The sequence below is a fragment of the Numida meleagris genome, chromosome 1, assembly GCF_002078875.1.
Source record: "Numida meleagris isolate 19003 breed g44 Domestic line chromosome 1, NumMel1.0, whole genome shotgun sequence".
Lineage (NCBI taxonomy): Eukaryota > Metazoa > Chordata > Aves > Galliformes > Numididae > Numida > Numida meleagris.
In genome coordinates this window covers 147,938,579-147,947,122 of record NC_034409.1, presented here as the reverse complement: position 1 = coordinate 147,947,122, position 8,544 = coordinate 147,938,579, and the positions used below count along the sequence as shown (strand labels likewise).

The window sequence follows — 8,544 nt, the reverse complement described above, 5'->3', positions numbered from 1 at the left end:
TTCTTTACCTCAGTCTTCACTGGCAGTCAGGCTTTCCACATCTCTGTAGTCCCTGAACCTTGGGGCAGGGCTTGGAAGAGCAAAATACCTCCTACTGTATGTAAAGAACAAGTTCAAGACCACCTACTGAGCCTGAATGTGTACGAGTCTGTGAGGTGGGATGGCATGCATCCCAGGGTCATGAGTAAACTGGCTGAGGTAGTTGCCAAGGAACTTTTCATGATATTCAAATACACAGTTTTTGCAAGGGGGGATGTAGCTCAGTGGTAGAGCGCACGCTTCGCATGTGTGAGGTCCCGGGTTCAATCCCTGGCATCTCCATTATCTTCTTGCAGAGGGCAGTGGAACCAAATCCTTTCCACTTTATGATCAGAATATGTCTGAGGCTGCCTCATGAGGCTGAAGGTGTATGTGACTCACAGGCCACATGACATGCATCGCAGCATCCTGCTGTAATGTGGGTGCCAAGAACATTCTCCCCTGTATTTGGAAAGTAGTGATGTTAAAGTGAAGTCCCTGGTGATTGGAAAAAGTGAAACATCACTGAGTTTTTAAGAAAAGGAGTAGGATTGACCAAGTGGACAAAAAAACTGGACATGATCCAACAGCATGCGCTTGCAGCCTGGAAGGCAAACTATATCCTGGGATGCATCAGAAGAAGAATGGCCAGCAGGGAGAGTAAGGTGTGATTGTTCCTCTGTACTCTGCCCTTGTGAGGCCCCAGCTGGAGTACTGCATCCAGCACAAGAACAATGCAGAGCTGTTGAAGCAGGGCCATGGGGATGATCAGAGAGCTGGAACAGAACATGAAGAAAGGTTGAGGAAGTTGGGCTTTCATTCTGGAGAAGAGAATTCTCCAGGGAGACATCACTGCAGCCTTTCAGTATTTAAAGGGAGCTTATAAACAAGATAGAGAATAATTTTTACATGGGTAGATAGTAATAGGACAAGGGGGAACCATTCTAAACTTAAAGAGGGGAGATTTAGAGTAGACGTCAGGAACACATTCTTTACTTAGAGGCACTGGAACAAGTTGTCTAGAAAAGCTATGAATGTCCCACCCCTGGAAGTGTTCAGTGCCAGTTCAACTGGGGCCCTGAGAAGCCTGATTTAGTGGGTGGCAACCCTGCCTATGGCAGGAGGGTTGGAACTAGGTGATCTCTAAGCTTCCTTTCACTACAGGCTCTTCTGATTCTAAGATCTCATTGTAAGTTGATTTTTCATCCCAGAAAAATTTAGGTTCTTATTTTTCCACTAAAGTAAAAAGATATAAATACTAGCTACAGTTGTATTTCCAAAGTTCTGTACTTTCCTTATTCATTTTTTTTTTTTAGCAGAATAATTGTTTCAGAGTATGTTTGGATCTGAGGGACAGGTTGTCTCAGAAGCAGAGGCAAGCAAACTATTAGAGCAGCACAGAGGGTTATGAGTTTTATTCAACTTACACACACTCACACACACATTTTAGATAATCCCAGCAAGCTGCATGCAGAAGCTCCCTGAACAAGCACACTATTACTTACTGACTCCTGAGAGACAGCAAAACACTGAAAAGGAGAGGGAGAAAAAACTTGCTGGCAGTGAATTTGATAGGTAGTGTCAGCAGGGCATCCCCTGCTTCAAAGTTCATTTTTCCTCTCTCACCCACCACAGCCTCTCTCCTGCTTTTATTCTCTCCAGGGTCTGCAAGGTTTTTTCCACTTGCATGCCATAGCCGCACAGTCAGTGCATGATACAGAGCCCAAGTGGAACACCTGCTTGCAAAACAAGTCCTTGTAAAAACAAGATAAACTAGCAAGGTCAGCTCTGTCTACAAGGCAAGTATTTGTTACAGCTGCAAATATAACTTCCCTTGAAACTGTCAGAATACTTTGTTCCATCCCAGGATCATTCTTGGATCAGGGGCCTTTTGGGTCCCTGACACAATAATAGAGAATTAAAATAAAAGCTCAGTACTTACTTGCATTTAAAATTCTATTTATTAGAAATACTTCTCAGTGAAAAGGACTTTTGCCTTTAGAATTTTCTGTAAAGACCTAGAAAAGTGCATTGTCAAGAGCAGATGTGAGACTGTGTGGCAAAGTTCGTGCATTTTCAATTCAAAATCTCCCTTGGCCTGCCATTTACTGTAATTAGTATTTACAATAGAAAGGAAGGTTTAAGAAACTTTATAGTAAACTTACTAACATTTGACTTCACCAAGAAAAGAGAACTCAAGCCTTTTGTGGTCACTATGCCCAAGACAACTTCTGACCACCACAACTGTCACCATTCCCTCTCTACTTGTAAACAGCAGGTAAATAGACTTGACTTGAGCAAGTTGGCTGACTTGAGATTTCCTAGTAATCCATGGAAATATGAGATAATATTCAGTGCTTAATCACAACATTTGCAACTTGGATACTAAGGAAGATCCCTGAGTTTCTTCTTTAGAAGGACATGGGACTTCAGTAAGTCTTGTGATATTGCAGTGACCCAAAGGGCCTGCAAGTTACTGGCAGAAAACCAAGAACAAGATTTCATCAGCAATACAATCAATATTAGCAGCAAGTTTATATTTTGATATTACAAATTACTACAAAATTACCACTAGTAATGAATTAAATGTTATTATCATTGATATGTATGCATACGCATATATATATATATTCAAAGTGTTACTGGTACAGTGCTGTTCTGGTTTCAGCTGAGATGGAGTTGATTTTTTCTTCATAATGTCTGGATCACCAGTTATCTTTTGGCCTAACCTCATGTGGTTTTCATAAAGTGATTTTTCCATATGATCTTCAAACTCACTGCCTGGTATTTAGGGCTCTCCTCTGCAAGAAAAGAAATGTGAATTTGACTTCCTAAGATGGTAAATACACTCATATGTCATTTTGTATGACTGGTACCAACTGTCTATGATTTTTTTTTTTTTAATTTGGACCTTAATTTTGTGCCTGTATTTTCTATTTTTTTAAGAGATTTTAGCCCTTCTTAGGCTGGAAGTCTTGTAAAAACAGTTTCCTCTTGTGGTACAGAGTGTAACTTCTTTCAAGTCGAGAGAGAAATTCAAGAAGAAAATTGCTTCTAGCCATATGTTGCCACTTCAGAATCCTCAAGCCTGGCTTGATTTAAGTTCATCTATATTAAAATGCAGAAAACATCAAGAGCAGAGGTTTAGGGTTTTGTTTATTGTTGTTGTTTTGATATCTACTTGAAACAGATGTAGTCTAACTTTTCAGTGAAGGTGAAGATGAAAACAAAATGTTCTTAAGAAAACAAGTGTCTGTATGATAAATAAAACTCTAAAACTGTGTCATCCAGGATCTGCACTTTGGAATCAGAATAAGCAGCTGTAACTTTAAATAAAGAGTTGATAAAGAGTTAAAAATAATAATTATTCACTTTTCCAAACAATATTTTTTTAATTTGTTTAATTGCTTGAATTAGGAATTCTACCTAATTCTCTTCATGTACCATATCTGCACTTTCTCCTTCAACCGATGCATTGCCAATTAGGAGATGTAGACAACAAAACTCATATCTAGTGGCAAAGCAAGCTGCAGAACATTAACTAGGGAAGGCTTTAGGGCTTGACCCAGCATACACATTCTTTGAAATAAAAGTCTAACTATGTGCAACTGAGTTGCCAAATACTCAAAGTACATTATAGGAGTAATTCCACAAGTAATTAGTTTTTGCAGTGAAAAACATAGTTGTCTTCTACCAAATACAGTATTACTATCGCATCTGGTTGTATTGACACTGCTAATTATGTACCATTCTAATATACTTGTAATTCACCTATATGTCCAGTAGGCTTCTGTTATACCTGCCCAAATCAATAATTAATCAAGGCTGTGTCATTTTCAATAAAGTACTCTTGCTTTTTCAATCACAAAGCAGTAAAGGTATGTCAAAGTTTATTCTACAATGTATTCTTTCAGATGACACAAAAAACATTCAGTTCCTTTCAACGGAAATGCTTCCCCTCTCTGCTGTTAACGTTCTGCAGCATCTGTTTTCTTTGTTCAGAGTTAAAAATTCCTCTAAAGAGCATACTATGATTTCAATATTAAATCAGACTACTCAATCTATAACGTCACAATTTACAAGTGATTCTGTAATCGTTTCTGAGGCTGAGCAGCTAAGAGCCTGGAAATCTTCAAAGATATATACTTAATTTTATAATTAAGGGCTGTACTGAGCTTATGTGACAAGCTGTTGGTAGAAGGGGAGCAGTAGGAATTACCTCTGTGATAAGAGACCAGGAGATGGCCCCATATCCGACAGCCAGTTCCAGGTGTCCCTGAGACTGTTGTCCCAGTGCAGCCCATGGAGAATACCAAGCTGCTGCAGGTAGATGTGCCCTGAAGGAAGACGTTGTTGATGGAGAGCCCTTGCAGGAGCAAGCTCCTAGCAAGCTCTTTAGCCCACAAGGAGAGCAAGTTTATGGGTAAGAACTATGGCCCAATAGTGATATACACTGGAGCACTTTGTTCCTTAAGGAGTACATCCTGTGGTATGGTTGCATGCTGCTGCAGTTCTTGAACTGCAGCTGAGGGAAGGACTCCTTCTGGAACAGTTCATGAAGAGCTGTATCTCAAGGGAGGGATCTATGCCAGACCGGGGGAAAAGCAAGAGGAGGAAAACAGATAGATTTAAGTTTTTTTCTCCGTGGATAAACATATAATGAAAAAAGTTTATACCACTGTATACCGATGTACTGAGTGAACCCATGAATTACTCCATGGATTCCTACAATTTTGTTTTAAGAACAGGTGGCTGAGTTAGAGTGACTGTGAGAGCTTGTGATGAAATGGTCAGCTCAAATACTGAGAAATAAAAAGGATGTATTTAGGCAATGAAAGCAGATTATTCTAGCTGTAACTACCTTTTGAGAGTCTCTCCCTTTTCATACTAGATACATCTATTTGCATTCATATGACATTATAAATAACTTCTTCTCATCTCTTAAAGAGTTCAAAGCTGTGTAACATGCATGTGTCTATCTTAGTCTTTGAACCCGAAAGCTGTTTTACAATGTCATTAACTTTCCCTGTCACAGGTGCCAAGTTGCATTAAAAATGAAACAACCCATTTCCTTTCAAGTGCGGTATTCATCCCTATGAAAAAGGAAAAGCTTGATCTCACAGTGAAACAGAAAGAGTATTATCTGAGCGTTTTCAGATATGAAAATGCATGAAATGTTCAGCATAACATTTTTAGCCTTCAAGTTCATACTACTGATTGAGATCACAAACCACAAAATCCAGAAATTCAATAAAAACAAGAAAATAATCATAGAATAATAGAATCATAGAATTGAAGAATGGTTTGGGTTGGAAGGGACCTTTAAGACTATGTAGTTCCAACCCCCCTACTACAGGCAGGGACCTCCCACTAGACCAGGTCTCTCAAAGTCCCATCCAGCCTGGCTTTGAGTGCTTCCAGGGAGAAGACATTCACAGTCTCACTGGGAAATCTGTTCCAGTGTCTCACCATCCTCACAGTAAAGAATTTCTTCCTAATATCTAGCCTAAATCTACACTATTTCAGTTTAAACCCATTTCCCCTTGTCCTGTTGCTACCTGCCCTTATAAAAAATCACTCCCCAGCTTTCCTGTAGGCTTCCTTCAGGTACTGGAAGGCCACTGTAAGATCTCCTTGGAGCCTTCTCTTCTCCAGGCAGAAGAGACTCAGCTCCCTCACCCTGTCCTCATAGGGGAAGTGCTCCAGTCCTTTGATCATCTTCATGGCCCTTCTCTGGACCTGCTCCAACAACTCCATGTCTCTCTTGTGTTAGAGGTCCCAGAACTGGATGCAGTACTCCAGGTGGGGTCTCACCGTAGCAGAGTAGAGGGGCAGAATCACCTCCCTCAAGCTGCTGGTCATGCTTCTCTTGATGCAACCCAGGATATGGTTGGCCTTCTGGGCTGCAAGCACACATTGCTGGCTCATGTTGAACCTTTCATCAGCCAACACTCCCAAATCCTTCTCCTCAAGGCTACTTTCAAGCCATTGTCTGCCCATCCTGTATTTGTGCATGGGATTGCCCCAACCCAGGTGTAGGGCCATGCACTTGGCCTTGTTGAACTTCATGAGGTTGGCATGGGTCCACCTTTCAAGCCTGTCTAGGTCCCTCTGGATAGCAACCCTTCCCTCTTGTGTGTCAACAGCACCACTCAGCTTGGTGTCATCTGCAAATTTGCTGAGGATGAACTTGATCCCACTGTCCATGTTGCCTACAAAAATATTAAATAACACTCATCCCAGGATTGACCCCTGAGAAATGCCACTCGTCAATGGTCTCCACTTGGCATTGAGCCACTGACTGCAACTCTGTGAGTGCAACCATCCAGACAATTACTTATCCAGCAATTGGTCCAGCCATCAAATACTTTTGTCTCCAATTTGGCGACCAGGATGTCACGTGGGACAGTGTCAAATGCTTTGTACAAGTCCAGGTAGATGACATCAGTTGCTCTTCCTTTATCCACTGGCACTGTAACTCCATCATGAAATGCCACCAAGTTTGTCAGGCATGACTTGCCCTTGGTGAAGCCATGTTGGTTACCACCAACCACTTCATCTTTATTTTCCATGTGCCCTAGTAGGGCCTTCCTGAGGATCTGCTCCATGATCTTGCCAGGCACAGAGGTGAAACTGACTGGCCTGTAGTTCTCAGGATCTTCTTTTTTCCCTTCTTGAAAGTGGGGGTTATGTTTCTCCTTTTCCAATCAGTGGGAACTTCATCAGACTGCCATGACCTTTCAAACATGATGGATCATGTTTGTACATGAAGTTTTAAAAGAAAGCAAATCTTTTATCCAGATGGGAGTTGCCAGCTATGTATTTGTGTTTGATAAAATGCAAAATTAGCTTGTGGATGTGACACATTTGAGCAAGTAAAAGTGAATGTTTTCTCTTTTTTACTTACTTTACTGTTTATGTTCTGCTAGATTATTAGTGGCAAGAAGAAACATCATTTTAAATAGATGACTGAAGAGCACATATTTGTATGGGAGTTAACAAAATGTGTTAAAACTGAAAAAAAATCATATCCAAAACTTAGATTCTTATTCCAGTTTAGACTAACTGAGAGGCATACTATTTCTCATACAAGCAATTCACTTCAAGTTTTCTTTCTGTCTCAGCAGTTAATAATTAATGACTGAAATGAGCATATTCACACATGTATGTATAATAGATTATATACTGTGCTTTGTCTATGTATACATATATGTGCTATTATGAAGAGCATGAATGCAATGAGTATCATATGAGGAAAGGGAGAAAACATGTTCTATTATTAAAAAGCTACTTTACTGCTTTACATTTTCACTTCAAAGATGAACGAAGAAAAAGGAGATGTCCAGATGTCACGGTTTTATGATTTTCGGACATTGGTACTCCACATCATAACATCATGTAGTGAATGTACCTGGTTCTCAGAAGAGAAGGACTACTACAGTCCCCATGGTACTTTGCTCCTCTGTTACCATTTTCCAGCCGGAGGAAAAAGATAAAAGCTCGCAGTATAAAAACTTGCAGATCACAAGACCTCGTCCCTCTTTCCGTCGTCTCTCGTCTTGGCAGCACCTCGCTCTCCGGCCGTTTTACCGTCGGTAGTAGAGTAAGGCCTACCTTGATTTTGGGACATTCTCTCTCTCTGTATTGGACTTATCAGCTTAAATTGTAATTATATTGTATTATAGTGTGTTGTTTTGCATTCCGATATTTTATTTAGTAAATTAGTTTGTTTCTCCTCAGATTGTTGCCGCTGTTCTTTGCTCTCAGGGCCATCTCCTTACCCTTTTCCCCTTTTCCCTTTTTCCCGGGGCGTGGACCCATGGATCCCCTGTCCCCTTCGTCACGGAACCAGGCCGAACGCCCGTAAACCGTTGACACCAGAGTTGTTACAAAGATGTACATATTCACACATATTATGCCTTATTTTGTGTGGTGAGAATTATCCCATCAAAGGCAGTTGATAATGGACTGAGCATCCATAGTGGATGGAGTGGAGCTGTGTTGTATGATTGCATTGAAAAAAAAATCATTCTTTTGTATCTGCTGCATATTCCTTCTTGAAGATTATTGACATGTGTGGTCCTAGAATAACAGATAGTAAACTGACTATAGCTATTTACAAGGGCATGGCAAGAAGTGGCTAACCAAATATAAACTGTGGTCAAACCACAGAGGCCTGAAAGTTTCTCCTGTGAAATTCCAGTTAAATACTAAAATATTAATTCCTCTTGGGTTTAGTGATGGCAAAGAAGCTTAGATTGCCCTACTGCAATCATGTAAATATTTCCTATGCTGAAATAAGAAAAAAAGTGTCCAGATAGAAAACTATTACACTACCAAACCAGTTAGTGTATGTCATGGACTTTCAGATCCTATGGAAAAATTACCTGCAAAACTCGACATATCTGTGGAAGTGAAAGAAATGGTCAAAGCTGGGAAAGCAAATTAGTGCTTTGCTCTATTTACTCGTAAGAAAGGGCATCACCTTCTTGTGCAGGTTGCAGAGATTCAACATGACAAGATCCT

General features: G+C 40.4%; 1 non-coding gene across 1 annotated transcript; it reads left to right on the top strand.

The window, feature by feature from the left end:
• On the top strand, positions 250-321 carry TRNAA-CGC. The gene has a single exon. It is a non-coding gene; the product is annotated as a tRNA-Ala (tRNA).